Source organism: Dermochelys coriacea, chromosome 6, assembly GCF_009764565.3.
Source record: "Dermochelys coriacea isolate rDerCor1 chromosome 6, rDerCor1.pri.v4, whole genome shotgun sequence".
Taxonomy (NCBI): Eukaryota; Metazoa; Chordata; order Testudines; family Dermochelyidae; genus Dermochelys; species Dermochelys coriacea.
The window spans coordinates 46,604,003-46,623,851 of record NC_050073.1 but is presented as its reverse complement, the minus strand read 5'-3'; the positions used below and the strand labels follow the sequence as shown (position 1 = coordinate 46,623,851).

General features: G+C 40.0%; 1 protein-coding gene across 1 annotated transcript in view; it reads right to left on the bottom strand.

Annotated features, from left to right (window-relative positions):
• Positions 1-17,722, bottom strand: part of EHF (ETS homologous factor) — a 37,526-nt gene extending 19,804 nt beyond the window's left edge. Inside the window, exon 1 of the mRNA XM_038406642.2 lies at positions 17,608-17,722. The gene's annotated coding sequence lies outside the window, so the exon portion shown is untranslated. The remainder of the gene's footprint in view (positions 1-17,607) is intronic.
• Positions 17,723-19,849: the final 2,127 nt, after the last annotated feature.

Sequence of the window (19,849 nt, the reverse complement as noted above, 5' to 3'; positions counted from 1 at the left end):
TGAATCTGCAGTTCCATAACAATCCACATGTCAGACTTTTTCTTGCATAAAGGGAACTTTGCATCTACAACATCTGCAGGATTTGGATAATACACTTTTAATATCACAGCTCTGCCAAATAGTGGAATAAGTTTTGTCTAGATTTATTCCCCATGCAGCTTCACTAAAGACAATAGGTTTATGCACGGAGTAGGTTAGGACAGGTTTTGGCCTCAGATTCTCAAGACACACCAATGCCACGTTATCTGCTACCCTGGGGGAGAAAGTTTTTCTTTTAATTAAATTGACTCTAAAATAATTTGCCACCCATGCAATATTTCATCTTATGTAACATTGAAAATCTGGCGTTTCTTTTAAGCACTGATTGGTTTATGTAGCACATGCTATACATTCATTCATCCATATATGCACATATCTCTGATAGCATATTGATTAATGCCGCTGCATCATTCTTTGTCATCTTATTTTTAATTATTTATGAAATATTTCATAGTCATTAAACATTGTATGAGTGAGTCTGAGTAACATCAGACCTCATTACAGCACCAAGTATTTTATAAGAGTTGAGGCAGGAGCACCAGACTTTGTGTGCAGATTAAAATGTATGCAGGTTGGCAAGCATTTTGCTTTTCAAATTAACCAAACCAATATATATACCTTCTTAAAACTATGCTTTCACAGTAGCACCTGTACAGGGTTACTTCAAACAAACAATGGCATCATCTTTCTAACATTATCTGTGGAATACATTTATACATGAAAGAGAACATTGGAGCTAGGCTGGACAGGTATGGGTCTGGATTCTAACCTAATCCAAACTCTCCCAAAGCTTCTGGTGTTTGGATTCAGAATATTGGTTTCACCCACAGTAGGAGGATCAGGTGCAGTCTAAAGGCCAAAGCCTAAGGACTTACTTGGTCAAAAGTCCTATTGACTTCAGTAAGTGTTTTCACTGAGTCCCAACTTCAGCACTTGGTGCTAAAGGAATTAGTTTGCTAAATTCTCCTTTTCTTTCTTGACCATATGACCACTCCAAGATGATGTTTGTAATTTAGTTTTAACCAGTCATTGCCTGACCATGGATAAGATCCAGCATTTCAGAAAAACACATTTGTAAAGAACCATTGAGCCTTGTAGAGCATACCATATGCAAATTACTTCATTATACCACAGCTGTGCTCTGAATCTGAATGACTCTGATCCCCATTTTCAGATTTTGTTCCAATGACTCTGCAGATCTAGAAGGTGAACTGTCTTCATAACTTCGGACCTGAATCTTTCAAAGGTGTTCATGTTTTGGTGTCATTGATAATGCTGAAAAATAGTGCGATGGGAAAGAGAGTAGCAAGGAAAAAACTGAGCAAATTTCAAATTATTCTAATCCATGTGTTTCCAGGTTCTGAAATCCTTTTGTAGGGCTGGGAGAGTTGAAAAGTTGAGATAAGTCATGGGTAAACCATGCAATTTATGTGCAAACAGCAAGTTTCAGAGGGTATGAAGCCCTAAGGGGAAGGAGGCACACTGCTTTCTGTTTGTTTAACCATATGCTCTCTGCAAAAGATAAATAAACAAAACTAAGCAAAATTAGACAGAAACTATTAAACTATGACTCTATGTGTAAGCTATTCATAGATTCTAGGGCCAAAAGGGACCATATGATCATCCAGTCTGATCTCCTATAGAGCACAGGCCATAGAATTTTCCCCAACATATTTCATAGAGCGTAGCTTTTAGAAAAGCATCCAATTTTGATTTAAAACTTGTCAGTGATGGAGAATCCACAAAGACCCTTGGTAAATTGTTTCAATGGCTAATTAACCTCACTGTCAAAATGCATGCCTTATTTTCAGTTTGAATTTGTCTTCCTGCAACTTCCAGCCATTGGATTGTGCTGTATTTTTCTCTGCTACAAGGAAGAGTCCTTTATTTAAATGTTTGTTTCCCATGGAGGTACTTATAGACTGTAATCCAGTCACACCTTAATTGTTATTTGTTAAACTAATAGATTGATCTCCTGGTCTATCACTTTAAGGCAGGTTTTCTAATCCTTTAATCATTCTTATGGCTCTTCTCTGAACCCTCTCCAATTTATCAACATCCTTCTTGAATTGTGAGCACCAGAACTGGTGATAGTAATCCAGCACAACAATGCCAAATGCAGTGGTAAAATAACCTCTCTACTCCTACTCGAGATTCCCTGTTTATAAATTCCAGGATGGCATTAGCTCTTTTGGCCAAGAGTTCCACTGAGAGCTCATGTTCAGCTGATTATTCACCACCTCCAAATCTTTTCAGAGTCTCTGTTTCCCAGGATATAGTCCCACATTCTACTTATTTGTTCTCAAGTGTATACACGTTCATTTAGTCATATTAAAATGCACAAGGTTGCTTGTGCTCAGTTTACCAAGCAATCCAGATCACTCTGAGTGACCTGTCCTCTTCATTATTTACCACTTCTGCAATTTTTCTGTCATCTGCAAACTTATCAGGGATTATTTTGTTTTCTTTCAGGTCATTGCTAAAGATGTTAATAGTGTAGGGCCATAAATCACTCCCTACAAGACCCCACTGGAAACAGACCAGCTCAATGACGAGTCCCAATTTACAGTTACATTTTCAAACCTATCATTTAGTCAGTTTTTAATCCATTTAATGTGCGCCATGTTAATTTTATATCACTCTAGTTTTTAATCAAAATGTCATGTGGCACCAAATCAAACTCCTTATAGAAGTCTATATATATTACATCAACGCTATTACTGTTATCAACCAAACTTGTAAAAAAGATATCAAGTTAGTTTGACAGATTTTATTTTCCATAAACTCATGTTGATTTGCATTACTTACATTACTCTCATTAAGTTCATTATTAGTTGAGTCCTGTATCAGCTGCTCCATTACCTTGTCCAGCACCAATGTCAGGCTGACAAGCCTATAATTATACGGGTCATCATGTTTACCTTTTAAAATATTGACACAATATTAGCTGTCTTCCTGTTTTCTGGAACTTCCCCAGTGCTCCAAGACTCATTGAAAATCAAAATTAATGGTTAAGTGAGCTCCTTAGCCAGCTCTTTTAAAACTCTTGGTGGCAAGTTATGTGGACTAGCTGATGTAAAATGTCTAACTTAGTAGCTTCTGTTTAACATCCATCAGAGATACTAGTAGAATGGAAAGAATGTAATCATCATATGATGAGACTGTATTATCTTTTTTTCCCCAAATATAGAACAGAAATATTATTGGTCACATCTGCCTTTTCTGCATTATTACTGATAATTCTACCATTTCCATCTAGCAATGAACCAATACCATTGTCAGGATTCTTTTTGTCCTAATATATTTTAAAAAACTCCTTCTTATTGTCCTTAACTCTGCTGGCCATAGATTTATCCTTGTGTCCCTTGGCTTCCCTTATCAATTTTCTACAATTCCTAACTTCTGATTTATATTAATTACAATCAATTTTCCCTTTCTTCCATTTATTATATTTTTGTTTAATTTTTTACGACAGGTCAGTTTTTTAATGAGCACAACCTTCTTCCTCAGTTGTGGAAATGTGGCTTTTTGGGTATGTAGTAAGGTGTTCTTAAATGATTCCCAATTATCATTCACATTTTTCTGTTTAAATTCTTCCTCCCAGCTGATTTGGCTCATAATTGTTTTCAGCTTTGTGAAATTAAAGTATCAAGTACATATATTACTACTCTGGACTTTATTCTTCTTGCACTTTATAAATGTCAAGAGCGCTTGGTACACTCCCTATCATAACTATTAGTTCTGTGGTCAGTTCCTCTATGTGTGTTATGACAAGGTCTCATATGGTATTCCCAAGTGCTGGCTGAAACATATTTTGAGTTAGGAAATTATCATCTATATGTTCAGAAATTCCAAACTGTGCAAAGTCTAAAAGCTTCCAGCCCTAGGTGCTAGAACTAGGTGCTTCAGCAGCCCCTGGCTTGAAGTGGTTTCTATCGTATACAGGGTTTATAGTTGTGTTCAATGGCTCACAGCAGTCCCACTATACAAATTGTTCCAGCACCTCTGCTTCCAGCTGAGACAAGCTCAGTGCAGCTCCTCCTGGCTTGGCCAAAAGGGAGAAGCTTTTCTTTTGTTTCATTTGAGATAGCTGATATACTGGGATCATTCCCCATTTTTTCCCTTTTACTATCATGGCTGAACTGCAAGTGTAGATTTCACCTGAAACTATATGTTATATATGCAATAAAGTAACAGCAGGGTGAGTAGGACAATTTAGACATCTAAGGACTGAATTTGGCAATTCAATCAAGTATTTAAACAATCATATAACTAAATGGCATCTGTAAATAATTGCTGCTGCCTAAAGACAGACTGAATTTTGCAAACTGTTTCTAAGAGTCAGGATATGGACTACATGACCAAACGGGTCTGCTTTTCTAAACATCAGAAGCCCAACATCACACACAGAAAAGGAAGAAGGCCTAGTTTACACATATGGTTATTGTACTTAGATGAACATATAGCGTATTTGTGCATGCAAATGACTAATTAGAAGTTTTGCATGCAAGCACCTATTTTACATATGCATTTACAGTAAATCATTTACAGTAACTGCATGCACAAATTAGGTGTATAATTTTGAGTGCATGTTTGTGTGTGACCTTGAGCTTCTGCTTTCCTGGTAAATCAGCCTCAATATTTTTTTTAACTTGAATCCATATGATTCCCAGTACTTCTTGGGTGGGGTTCTCATCCTGCATGACCTTGTTTCCAAGGCTCTTTGACAACTTTCAATGAAAGATGACATTGAAGTGCAAAATACTATTACTTATGTAACATATTCAAGGCAATGTATTGATTACATCCCATGTAGCCTTACACCATAGTAAACAGATATATTTATCAAATTATATTCTGAGTGTAATGTTCAAGGAATTATTTTTGATACTAGACCGAATTTATTAAGAAAGCAGCCTCTAAAATTGCACTGACACAGGGTGACTGGACTCTTAAAGGAGCCAGTGCAACGGGACCAGTTACCTGTTGTGCAGTAGGGTTTAAGGGGAAGACACCTAGGCCTTACAAAGGAGCAATGGCTGCAAGTGTTGACACTGCAGGGCCCTGAGTCCAGTGGGGGGAAAGGTACGAGTAGAGAGAAGGCCAAATTCCAGGTAAGAGGTGCTGGGCAAGCAGAAAGACAGAGCAGCAGGAAGGAAGGGCTGTACCTAGCTTAGAAATGGAACCAAAGAGTGTTAGAACTCTGAAGGGACGACAGACCCTCGGAGAGAGCTGTACCCAGCTTGGAACAGGGATGAAGACTTTGTAAGTCTGAGTTTTCTTTGGAAGGACTTTTGTGCAGGACCTAATAAATTGGACCTCAGAAGGTGGAGTGTTTGACTGTCTGGAATGGACTGTGTGGACTTTTCAAAGGACCCTGAGTGAAGGGGAAACTGAGGTAGCCCTCACCAGAGCCATGCTTGGCCAGCAAGGAGGATTACATGATGTGCATGACCTTGGACATGCACCCACAGTTTGTTGTATAGCAGCAATTCTAGTACAGAATTTCTTGCCTATAGTTATGTGTGCAACTTCATGCAGCAATCCAGTTGTCAGACATTTAACTACCTCTTTGGTGTATAGAATTGCTGTTTGTGTGCACAAAACCAAGTTTGTGTGTGCAACAAAAGCAGTGGATGTTTTCAAAGGCTATGTTGGGACCTCTTTCAACATTTAGCCTTGGTTGTGTTGTGTGAGGGGAGGGGTTAGGGTGTTTTTGTTTTTAGCTTCATGTGTATTAAATTTAAACATGCAGGTAAGCATAAAGACAAAAAAATCTATCTGACTAGAAGGGGAACATTAAGTATGTTTACACTGTAAGAGATACAATTGTTATAAACACAAGCAAATCACTAATAAAAAGAGTCCACCAAATTTAAAGACCTGACTCCTGTGATACAGTATGATACACCTAAGTGTAGGTGGTGGTTGTTTCAACATGTCCAGGTGGACTCTAAAAATCCTGCATATGTCTTTTAAATAAGATGAGACTGAATGGGAAAGTTAGGATCTTGTTCATTTCTCCTATGTTCTAAGGTTTTGCTTTGGGTCTGTGTCTACCACTGATTACGTAATCTGAAGACAAACCATACTCCAGTCTCCTTTTTCTGAGACAGCATAAGTTTCACTTTAATAGAGCAAGGGAAAAATTACTTGATTATTTGCTCATAGTCCAATATGCTAATTTTCCTCTATCCCCTTTTCACAATCCATTCACTTCATATGAGCCGGCCTCAAAGCTCAAGATATATGTTAGTGCAGTTAGAGAGAATTTAAACACTTCTTTTGCCTAAATCAGAAGAAAATACAAGCACTGTCCTTGACAGGGATCTCTCAGAGGTATGTATGTATCAGACAGTAGGATATAGCCCTAAACTTCCAAAGACAAGAGAGGACTTGCAATGTTGCAATATTTACCTCTACAGTCCCCCAGCAGTAATGTTACCTGGGCAGATGGAATAGTGTTTTGCACCTGCCATATAGCAAAGATCCACAGTTCTCTGTCACTTGTTCCTCAGATATTCTCTTCCTCCCACCTCCACAGCTTTCTAATAACATACAAGACATTGTCATTTGTCCCACATTTGAAAGGGCTGATGTCTTCTACTGGAGAAGGAGTTCCGTGTACAGGAGCACTGTGTTATTAGGAGAACTTGTAGTACTCCAGCTGAAAGGGAAAGGACTAGAGCCAGTCAGGGAATGATTTTATTTCTTGTGAAAAAATGTCTATGAACATTTTTTTCATTTTCATCTACATTTTTTCTTCCCCCCACCCCCAAATGGGCACTTTTTGTGGAAACTTCCATTTTGTCAAAAAAAAATTCTCACAAAAATATTCCATGGCAAAATTTTGACCAGCTCTAGAAAGGCAGGGAAAAATAACTGGAGATGGAAAGCAGGACTTTCACTGGCACATATGGCTCTCATGTTGTCTCAGGATAGAATTGATGACAATTTGCGTCAACCGTGTTTCCCAGAATTTTAGTAGTTTCAGCCAGATGTATCAATCTGGTCTCAATGATATAGAATGGGATTACATAGGGGAAGCCATTTTCCCCTCACCATGATCCTTTTGCTTCTTTCTCCCATTGCAACTTCACACCTCTCATATCTACCTGGAGTATCCTCCTCCTCCTGTGAACTTAGTCACCTTCCTCTTCTCCTTCAAACCCCTCTTGAACACTCTCTCTCTTTCACTACCCTTCTGCCACTGATTTACACTCGGGTTCAGCTACTCCCTTGCTAACAATGTAAAATAACTAAAACAAAGATGAGCAAAAAAGTCCCCCAAACCACCCTAGAAACATGACAGGCCACGTGTCTGTAATTAGATAGAAAAGAGCAAGCTAACAAAAAACTACGATCATGTTCTAAATCTTCTCCTCTTTCTTCTCGTTATATCTTTCTGGTCTCTCTGATTTTGATGATTGTGTCATTGTATTGTCTTTTAAAGTGTAAGTCCCCCAAAATAAAATGATGATGGGTTTATTTTTTTTTTGTTTTGTTTTACAAGTCTCCCTTTTTGTAAGAACTTCTGCTTGGAGGTTTCTTCTTTGCTCGGTTCATTTCTAAATGAGAATTAGACAGAATGAGGAAAAGGAAGAAAGTTTCACTTTCTCTTCCCTTTACAGCACAGAATGGTTGCTATTGGTGGAAAGATCTTATTCATCATGTAAAAAGATTTAATCTCACAGCCTTGCACACTTCCAAATTTTGGGAAGCAGGTCAAAATCTCCAAATCTGGATCTGCAGCTAAATGTTGAAAATAGCTCATACGTTTATGCTAGGCAGAGATAAAACTCTGGATCCAAGCACCCCTGAAATTTGCTGTGTTACAAATCTGGGTCTACCTCTGTAACTTGATATGACACAAATTGATATGATTTTTGTTATTTACATAGTGGTAGCACCTAGGGTTTCAACTTAGTCAGGATCTCATTGTGCAAAGCACTGTACAAATAGACAGTAAATGACAGTCCTGCCCCCAAAGCTTACAGTCTAAAAGACTAGATGCGACAGTTGGGTAAAACAAACCAGTGGGCAGCGAAATGGAGGATCATAAAGGATGTGATTGTAGGATGTTTTTGCATAGACTAGTTGTGAACACATTCTCAGTTGTGATAAATTGTGATAACACTAAACACAGCTCACCCCTTGCCTTTTCACTATCCGATCACAGTTATCTGTCAGTATTACAGCGGAGGTGAGTTAGAAGGAGGTGGCATAAACTGGTGGCATTAGGGATTTTGACAGTGGGGAGTTTCGCCCAAGCACTTGGGGCAGCAGATCTGACCAGTTTATAAGGCTGTCTGTAAACTTGCAATTCTCAACCCTCACAAGAAATTTTCTGAGGGCTAGATTATGTCTCAGAAGTTCTGCTAGCTCAAAGCCTGGCCTAAGTCACAGTCCTGCTCCTCTTCTGTGGGATACTGGACACCCCAAAGTAAGCAGCATGTTTCAAGGTAGCGTGTATAGGAACAGGATAGTCTGAGAGCATTCTAATGGTACTCATGTTCTAGAACAGTGGTCCCCAAACTGTTGGATGCACCCCCCTAGGGGTGCACAGAGGAACATGTGGGGAGTGCAGTAGGTCCAGGGCCAGCCCCCTTGGAGGCCTGGGTAGGGAGCACCACCCAGACCCACCTCTGCTCCCAGCTCCTCTGGCCCTGGCCACAGCTCCTCTGGCTGCCACAGCCACTCTGGCCACAGCAGCAGCTCAGCTCCCGGCCCCACCCATCATCTCCAGCCACAGTTCCGGCACTAGCCATGGCTCTGCTGCCAGCCCTCAGCCCCAGCTCCGCTCCTGGCCCCACCCTTGGCTCCAGCTCCCAGCCCCAGCTCCTGACCGTGTCTCCCAGCTCTGGCCCCACCCCAGCCCTGGCCCCAGCCCAGCTGTGCCCTCATTCCCTCTGTCCCCAGGCAGTTCTAGTCCCAGCTCCTCCCCCATCCCCAGTTCTGTCCCCAGCTCCACCTTCAACCCAAGCTCCTCTGCTGAGCCAACTGCAGTAATGGGGGGGAGGGACAGACAGATTCCTTTACTGGCAAAGGGGGGGTGTGGCAGGACAAGTTTTGGCACCACTATTCCAGAAGCTGCCAGAAACCAGCCAGAGCAGCAGTATGTGTGTAGGTAGGTCTGGCATGTTTATATATCTTTAGTAAGCGTGGCTATTTGGGGCTCAGTTGTGCCCCTGTGGTTTCCTCATGGTATTTTTCCAGTGTAAAGAGCAAAAAGACACAAGGAAGTGGCAGGAGCATAGCCCTGGCATCCCACCTCCTGGCTGCACAGAAGCGTATGCTTCCCCCTCTCACGGGGTGCAACAGCAGCTGCATTCACCCAGTGTGACAGACCACTCCAGGAGGCATGGTGCCTTCCTGAGCCACAATGTCGTGGTGCTCCCCTGAGGCAGTGCAGCAGTGTATCTGCTTAATGCAGGTCTGTAGCTTAACGCCACAACAAAGCACATAAATGCTCCTGCATCAGTCAAGCCCAGCCAGAAACACATTCACCAAGGCTCATTAAAGAGTCTGGCTCTGTGGTTCCTTCTGAGGATAAGGAAAGGGGGACCGGTGAGCAAGAGCAGCTCTCCACCTTCTGCAAAAAAGCAGAGGGCAGCTTCCTCTCTCCATCCTCCCATCCCCCTGCCAGCCCTGGCTTTGAGGAACAGTGCTCCTACACAGCCCCTCTCCTCCTCTTCAACTGGTGCTATGAGTGCTCCCCATCCCGTTTCCATTTATTTCTCCTCTGGATGAATTAAACAGTACAATAAAGTGTTTATGTGATAGAGGGCTGGAAGCAGGTTGTTGAGGTAAAGCCCACCATAAATAGAGCCGTTAATTCAGTTGCTGGCATGGCTTTCTGTTATCTTCACTATACCTCCCAGAGGGTATTAGCCCTACCCTTTCGTTTGAGTTGGCAGCAGAGGTTTTTTTTGCACCTGCTGCTCTACTCCGATAACACTACAGGTCAGCTTTGATTTGTTGGAATATAAACAAAAGAGCAAAGTAAGGCATCTGCCTCAACAGCCTGGGCCGGTTTGACGATAGAGCTTTTCCTATTACTTTTCATATAAATGTATGCTTTCAGTTCTGGAATGAATCCCTGCTGCTTCATAATAGGCCTTGGCTACAGAATAACCCAGCTTCAAGAGAAGGAGTGCCATAATCAAATATTTGGCACTTTTTTTCCCTCAGCCAAAACCCATGAAAAGTCAAATGAGCCAAAATGGACTTAAAAGTGACTGGAAAAGGAAACTGATTGAGCTTGTGCCCTTTTCTTGCTTCTTTATAATGGATAAAGACCTGAAATTTTGGGGGATTTGTTTTCAAAAAAGGAGGGCTCTTTTCGTCGTCCTTCCGACATTAGAAAATCAACCTAGGATTCTCAAAGGAGCCCAAGAGAGTTAGACAATCAATTTCCATTGAAATTCACTGTCATTTGGATGCCTAAATCCTTTAGGTTCCTTTTGAAAATCTGACCCTCAGGTCCCATCCAGACTCTATGATGACTGGAGAACAAGTGAAATGGTGACACCCCAAGAGCATGAACATTGAGCTACTAAGAGATAAGGGATGTTTTAGAATAATATTCCATAACTACATGAAGCACTTTACCAAAGAAGGTAACTATCATTAGTTCAATATTACAAATGGTGAAGCGGAAGCATAGAGGTAAAGTGCCTTGCTTAAAGTTACACAGGAGCTCATTGTCAGATCTTACAGAACTCAGATCTCATGGATCCCATTCCAATGCCATAATCACTGCACTAAATTTACAGTATGGAGGTGAGTTAGGAAGACTATGCTTTATCTAGCAAGCTTAACCCAAATTACAGGTAGGGAGGGATGGAATGTTCTCTACACAAGAGACCAGTTCAGACTGGCTTTCACACCATTCCACCCCTCAAAGCCATCATACGCCTAGCAGGGTACTGAATGATAACACACTCAACCAATCAAACTCATGGGAAAAGTATTGCATCATCAGAACAAGCTGCCATTGACCTATCAGTGATCCTGAAAACAGACAGCCATTACCTAGAAAATCCTGAGAACTGATTTACCCTCACTGTGCTGTCACACTTACAGTGATACCTGTCTCCTAACATGAGGAGTTCAAATAAAATGTCTTCTTGAGTAATACTATAGTAAAGCTATGTGTTGTAGAAATCGGCACAGTGACTATATAAATCTTTTACAACTGGGAAGCTGCGTCCAGAACCAATGTCCTGCAGCACCTAAGTAGAGTAATCTTCCTATATCCATTCTTCCATTAGAGAGCAACATGAGTCATACATACCAGTGCAGTACATTGCAAAATGACTATCTAAGCACTTTTTCAGGGACTCATAATGAATGATTCAATCAGATCGGCAAAATAAAACAGGTCCAGTCCAAAAACAAAAAAGCTAGAAGTCACTAAGTTAAGGATGAATGGTGTCTGTCTTCATTCTGGACATCCTGGTTTTGGTCAGTTTTTTAATGATAAATCATTTATCTAGAGACCAGACCCATCATTCATTCAGACTTTCACAACCATTTTGCTTTTGTGCAATAGGAATTTGGTGGGAATTTTCAACACTAAAGGATATATTTTATTTGATGTCTTGCAAATGTTATGAGTAATATCGTTGCAGGGTATGGGTGTTGCAAGCAGTAATCTCTCTGCAAAAGATGAAATATCCCAATAGTATGTCCCAGTGCCTGACATACCAGTGAGGCTCCTTCACAGTCATTCCAATCTATTGGTCAATTGCAGAAACGATATCCTTTGATAATACATCACAGAGAAACAAAAGGCAGGCTCCTTTCATACTGGTGTGTAATAATAATTATGTGTGTTGGTAAAAATCATTAGGACAATTTGGGATGGGAAATATATCATGCATCTAATCACTGATTTTCTAACTACAACATCTTGGCCAATTTTACATGGCTTTGTTAAATAGGAAAGTAATTATACAGTGATATAAATAATCACTTATTGAATGTCAAGTGCAGAGAAGTGTAAGGCAATATCTAAAAACAGAAAATGATTATTTCTGTTGTTCTCACTCTACAAAAGAGGACTTTTCATGTAGCTTATGAATCTTTACAAATGTTTCTAGGCTCCGAGCCTTTTCTGATTGCATCTGAGCTGATTATTACAGCAAACAGCTCAGGAGTGATCATACAGCACTGTCTGTATCTTCTGCATAGTGGACACAGACTTTCCATTTCTTTTGTGGATTTATAGATATTAGGAAATATTCCATTGCTGCTTGGTAATACTTTTTTACTGCCCTGGGTAATATAGATTTGAATATTGTCATTAATAGTGATTGCATGGTCCCCTATAGTATGGAACAAAGGTTCTCCTACTGGGACCTGCACAGTCCATTCCACTGGGCCATCAGAAAAACACACAGTGAATGCCATCTGGAATGTTGGGGGAATTTGCTTGGGAGCTCATGATATAATCTCTTTCTCAAGGAATGACTTACAATGGGAAAAAGTTGCAGAACCATTGGTTTATTCCATTGACTAATTAACCCTATTGTTGCAAACTGTTTCCTGTTCATTTATAGGGATAGACCTTTCAGTAGTCACAAGTCCAAATTCCCCAAAGTTTTAAAGAGACAAGGTAGGTGAGGTAACATATTGTATTGGACCTACTTCTGTTGTGGGGAAGATAAACACTTTTGAGCTACACAGAGCTCTTCAGGGACTAACATGACTATACCACTACTGCAAAGCAATGTTTAAGGGTATTCAGATCATTGGATTTGGTACAGGGCTTATCCCTAATAAGGCTCAATTCAACTCCCATGAAAGAAAATTGAGGGACTCCCACTGACTTCAATGGAAGTTGAATTAGCTCTTAACCAATTCCCTTTTTTAGTTTTGGGCCTTTCCTCTTCTTCTTCTTCTTCTTCTTGTCCCTGTGCCACTACCACCAAAATTATTTCTTTACTAAATCTTTATAGACATTTATGTACTTACCACTAGAGCTGTGCAAATAACTCCATTCTGAAAAAGTCAAAACAAAAATTGGTGACCCAAAAGTCAAAAATAAAATAGAAAAGGAGTACTTGTGGCACCTTAGAGACTAACAAAGTCTTTGTTAGTCTCTAAGGTGCCACAAGTACTCCTTTTCTTTTTGCGAATACAGACTAACACGGCTGCTACTCTGAAACCTGTCAAAAATAAAATAGTTTCATTTTCCAAGTTTCAAAAAAGTTTTTAATCTTTTTAAGTAAATTGAAAATATTTCAAAACAAAGAGTCATTCAAAATTTAAAAAATGAAGCATTTAATTTCCAGAATGTCAGAACAAAATGTTTTTTTTTCCTGGATTTTTTTTTAATCCAAACAATTTGGCAAATTCAGCATGAATTCACACAGTGTCTTCTCACGTCTGCATTTTTTGGACAACAAAAGTTCTCCCAGCTACTTGTCACAACTCCTCTCATTGACATCTTGATATCGTCAAACAATTGAGATTAATAGAAACTGGATCAGGTCCTTGGTATATGCAGGCTGCCATGTCAGTGCACAGGCTTAACTCAGAGACAAGAAGAAAGAAGAACATACTTTTGGTGTTACTGTTTTTTGAGTTCTTAAGCTCCAGGATCACTGAGCAGTAGAAAGCATTGGGCTTTGCCACTGGTGCTATTGGCCTTCTACTCTGCTAACAGTAGATTTACAAATAATACTGCACTGTCTCTAAAATTAGTAACAAAATCCAAAACATTTTTTGTCCCAAAGTTCTGTTACTGGACCCAGATTTAATTTTACTGCAGTATTGCAAGCTGCACAGGTATTAAAGTCACTAACACTTCTTTTTAGCACCAAGTACATCTTAACATAATATGTCCTGACCTTCCTTTCAGCAAACCATTTATAAAATTCATGATTGAAAATTCTGCCTGTGATCCCTTTCCTTGTATGCTCTTCTCACCAACTGAAAATCTAATCCTCAGCTGTATGCAGCATGAAGAGAAGTTGAGCAACGCAAGATCTGAGGGAATCACACTGAGGGGAATCATGTTGTTATCATCAGAAATACATTGGTTAGTGGTCAGCTGTTTAATTACATCTCAGTCTTGGCACATTGACCAATATTAAGTCAGCCAGTTGCGTTCTGTGCCATCCACCTTCCAAATCAAGGCACGTCAGAGACTCTGTAACATTGTGTGTAACCAGCATGATTTAAAAAGACCACATTCCACTTAAATTTCTTCAGAAGCTCAAGCACCGATTAGATCTGTCTGAGGCCCTAAACATCACAATGATCAGGATCATCAGCAGAAAAGGTGAATGCATCAATATAATTTGCAGTCAGTGGGAGATATGCTTGAGGAATGACTAAAGGATGTGGCTCTTACCTTGGTCTGGATATTTTAATAGGAAGAGCATGAAGATGCATGGTGAATGTAAAGAACTGAATCTGGAAGAGTTTCCATGGTCAGACTCAAATATGTGTGCATGACATGTGCAGTGTTAATATCCCTCTCTTGAAAGACTTCCTTTAGATATTGCCAGTAGTCCTCGGCTTTGAGATTAACGACTTGATGCTCACTTCTGCATGACAAGTGTGATTTTGAGGGGAAAACCCACCTAATTTATGTTATGTTCTTTATTTTGTGTCCTCATAGTTTTGACTGTATAATTTGAAATGGGATGGGGTAACATACTCTAGCAAACAATTCTGCCTAAGCAGGAGATAGAATGGATCACCTAAAATGACAGCGCTTTTCTGTCTCTAATCTCTGTTAATCTATGATTTTGGATGTTTTGTTTTTAATGTTTTATCTCCATCCTAAATTCCTCTTCCTATATCACCAGACACAGTGAGTACCAGTGTTTACATGAGTATTCATTGGGAATGAAAGTAGCTGAAAGAGGCTCTACAGTTAACTGAACGATTTTAAAGTTGAATTTGTCGTCTCACAGTTCTCCACTAATTCCTATATCTAATTATCTGTCCATAAGAGCATAAGAACTACAATGCTAGGTCAGACCATGGTCCATCTTGTCCAGTATCCTGTTTCTGATAGTGGCCCATACCAGAGCTTCAGGATGTGTATAGAACAGGATAATTATGGAGCGATCCACTCATCTTCCACTCCTGGCTTCCATAAATCATCATTTTAGGATCTTCATGAGCATGGGGTTCTATCCCTGACCACCATGGCTAGTAGACATTGATGGACCTATCCTCTATGAACTCCAATTCTTTTTTCAACCCAGTTTTACTTTTGGCCATCACAACATCTCATGACAATGAGTTCCACAGGTTAGTTGCGTGTTGTGTGAAAAAGTGCATCCTCTTGTTTGTACTAAACCTGCTGCCTATTAATTTTGTCAGGTGATACCTGTTGTTTTTTTATTGTGTGAAAAGATAAATAACATTTCTCTATACACTTTTTCCATACCATTCATGATTTTATAGACCTCTATCATATCCCCCTTAGTCGTCTCTTTTCTAAGATGAACAGCCCTAATCTTTTTTGTCTCTCCTTGTTTGGGAGCATTTCCTTACTCTTGATCATCTTTGTTGCCCTTCTCTGAATTTTTTTTCAGTTCCAGTATATCCTTTTTGAGGTGGGGTGACCAGAACTGGATCACAGAACTTTCTTTTCACTCATAAAAACTCAGTGATGAGAAAATATCTGATGTTACGATAATGTCCTAACTGACTAGGATGACACCAGATTGTTCCTACACAGTGGTAAACTATTATTTCCAGTGCTCACTGGACCATGTTCTATTACAAGATCCCACCACAACTGTAATAATATGAACTCTTGCCACCCTCTAACTAGCTGTGAAATGTTATTTCTCTCTCAAAGCTTTTTAACACTGACTGAGTCACAACTGCCTACTTTGTCATGATGTCCCAATGTGGGAAAAATAAAGGATTAGTCTGCTCTGCTACAGCCTATTGAAACTCTAGGCTGAAATTGACATTTTATGGTGAGATTTGTTGCTTAACATCTTTGTCATATTTGTCTGAAGGCTTTAATTGCAACTGTTTTCTTTGGCTGTCAGACTTATTTTAACAATAGGTCTTTTCTATTCTCGAACTCTGGTAACTATAAAATGCAAAGTTTACATCAGAAAACTGACTTAAACTGCTACCAGCAAATTTACCAGCAAAAAGCACTCAAAACAGATCCATTGTCCCACCAGGACTATTCACAGATTAAAAGAAATATTGCTAGAAGATAGACACATTGAAGATAAGCACATATACCGAAAGCTAGAACAATAAGTGTTAAGTAAACCAGTTTTGCTTTATAGTTGGCTATGGTATAGCTCTTATCATTATGAACTGGTTTCTCTTTTCCAAAGCCCATGAGCAAAACGAAGAAGCTGGATGCACTTTAAACTTAGAGGGAAAGACAATGTGATATGTCTTTTTTAGGTAAAATAATTCAAACGTATGGTATAGACACAAGCAAATATATAACATATATATCCAGAAGGTCTACAAATAATATTTTAAATCGCTCAAGCAGTGAAATACTAGTAAATGTATTACTGCTACTTTATACTTTCAGTGTCATTTCCTGATCAGCCCTGCTGTAAAAATCAGTGCAATCTCTTCTACTAAAATATTACAACAGACTTTAGTAGATACTGTTATTTGGAATGGGCTAAACCCTAAAGATCATACACTGTATTTATTCAAGTAAAACTACCATTAAAGTCAATGGGAATACAACAGGCAAAATTCTGAGAGACGAATTCTTAAAGCTTTTACTGAGATTTTATTCAGTCCTTACTCACACAGAACATGCATTGACTACAGTGAAGAGTTTTAACCGGGAAGGGGCTAAGGACTTTAAGATACAGCCCCAACTGAAACCAGGGGAGTTTTAGTTGAGCAAGGACTGAGCAAAAAGTAAGCTAGGTAGGATTTTCTATCATCCTCATAATTATCACCATCACTACTACAAAAACAGCAAGATCATTTTATCTGTACAGTGCCCACACATGCTGCGACACTAAGGAGACTCCATGCCAATTTCACCATCAATTTTAAAGGGTCTACTTCCACTACCCTTGCTCACATTGAATGGTACTTTATTAAATAACTAGCCCCAGTGATTTGACTGCAGATACTCAGGGGATAAAAGTATTACTTAATGTCAGTAAAGGTGACATAATTAGGCCCCAAAACATCATTAAATAATTATTATAAAAACCACCCTCATAAAACTAAGAGGCAGATGCTGACCACCTTACTCGCCATGAGTATAGAACTTTACTCCCATGAGTAGCCCCATTGAAATCAATGAGACTATTCAAAGTTAGTAAGACTGGCTGATTTGTCCCTAAGGAAATACAAATAGTAGGAGCGTGTTCTTAAACACAAGCAAGGGCAGGACGCAGGTTCAAAACAGGAGAGTAAAAGCATTTATTATTTTAATGCTCAAAAACTTTTGATTAAAAGAGGTTAGTTGCAGTTTCAAAGTAGGAGGAAAGGGGCTGAGATGGGTTTTGAGTAGGAGTGATTCCAGTGCACACTTCTGCACTCTTTTATCCTCAGTGGTGTTCGTTTAAAAGGAAGTTAAAAAAAACTTACCTCATTTAGCTGCTGATTCTGAAGGGGAAATCCTTTAGCAGAGGCAATGAGAAGGCTGTCTAGAGAATGGCAGGTGTTAAGTAAACACAGGTGCTAGGTTAGCACTTCAAAAGCCTCACACGAGTGATGATAAATGAATGTGATATTAATTTTAAAACATTTTGCAGAACATTTAGTCAGCCAATGGGGGAATTCCTTACGTCACTTCCTGTTCTTTTGATTGGGTCTGCAGCAATAAAAAAAATAGAGAGAGAGAGAAAGAGAGAGAAAAAAAAGAAACACTGCAAACATTTGCATACGGCCAACTCACATTTTAGTGTTCAAACAAAACAGGTTTAACCAGGTTACACATGTGTGTCAAGAACAAAAAAGAAACCAGTCAATGGACGAGGTCTTGATTGCTCTGTAGTTGTTTTTTAAAGACCGTCCTGCCTCCTCGTTTTTTATTTGTTTGGTTGGTTGGTTGGTTGGCTTTTACAAAAGGTTATTTCAGGTAAATAGGCAGCTTATAATTAGAACAAGGAGAAGTAAAATGTAAGAATGTCCAAAACTTAGGACATTTAAAATTAGACTGGAAATAACACTAGAAAATGTACTGTGAGGAACAATTGTACATTAGCAGGGAGATAGACTGGATGATCCAATGTCATGGGCTAAATTCTCCCTTCACTTATATCTGTGGGCTTCCATTTAACTTAACAGGGCTTCACAAGTGTGAGGGAGAATTGAGTGCATTATTTCATTTTCACCTCTAACTTTTGTAAATATCTGAGTGAAGGAAAAGATAATGAGAAAAATATCTTCTGGGACAAGGACATGCTCATATGTGCAGGAGGATGAACATGCATATGTATGTGCAACAGGGCAAAGGTGGGAGAAGGCGGACTTAGGACTGAGCGTTGCAGCACTGAACTTTTAGGTGCCCTGCTGCCTACTGGAATTCACAACCCTGAGTTAGGTGCCTAGGCTCACTGTCCAATGCATGAGGAGAATTAAGCCTAAAATAGGGTTTCACCAAAGCCAGGGAGCTGCCTAAGTTGGCCAGTGACAAATGCTGAGGAGAAGAATGGGGCCTAAGTCCCACCTTCAAAAGGCATTAGGCATCTTACTCTGGGCCAAAGGCAGCCTTCCCCCCCCCCATACACACACACACACTTGAATTTCACCTAAGCCAGGTCAGCCCTTTTTCAAGAAAAATCAAGGAGGGGGAGGAAGAGCCCCCCCCCTTATTTCAAATATGCCACTGGTTAGAGCCCTAACCCAGGATGGGGGAGATGTGGGATCAAATCCCCACCATACCTGATGTAGGGCAGGGACTTGAACCCAGTTCTCCTAACTCCCTGCTAAGAGCCCTAACCACTGGGCTATGGGATATTCTAGGGTGTATATTTCTTAATCTCTTTGTTGAAGCTGAAATACATTGGTGCAAGCAGTTTTTCTTTTTGACAAGTTACCAAAGAGCAGTAGTAGATACCGGTAATGAGAGAGGTGAGATTAGTCTGTATGTTTCTCCTCCAGGGATTACTGCTAATGGTGGAAGGGGGTCTCAGCCCTATACCAGAAGTTTGCTCACCTCCAGCCCGGTAGCCCCAGGCCAGTAAGACTTCTGGTGGCCGGCACCTGAACTGTTCTCTAGAGTAGGGGATTAGTGATAGGAGCAGAGTCAGACAAAAAGCAGTTGCCTGCACAGCCAAAGAAATCCCATACCATAAAAGTAGCAACAATGAATGTATACAGTCTGACAGGTAAAGGCGTGGAAGTAGCTGATATGACAGTAAGGAGAGGTAGTTATGTTTTGTGCCTACAGGAAACTACTGGGAACACAGCCAAGGAGTTGGTCTTCAATTGTAAACTCTTCTACATGGGTGACAAAAGGAACCATAATGGAGTCAGAGCAGTAGTAAGAGGAGAGTTGAAGAAGATGATGACTGAACTTTTTAGACTAAGTGACAGACTGATGGCTGTATGAGTCCAAGTTAAAGAGTGTGCTCTGTTTGTGATATCACCTCACCTGTGCACCACAGCAAGGATGCAACAAAGTAAAGGAGAGTTTCCAACCATTGATGTACATGACCACATTTCTGACTGTAATAGGGCTGCCACCTACTGCCTCCAAAACACCCCCTTCTGGCCAATGGTGCCATTGCAGTCCCCTGCCTCTGCAGTGGCGCTGCTTTTGGTGCTGGGTGATATGAATGAACACACAAGCAAGAAAAGAAGGGGGTATGATAAATGCTTAGGA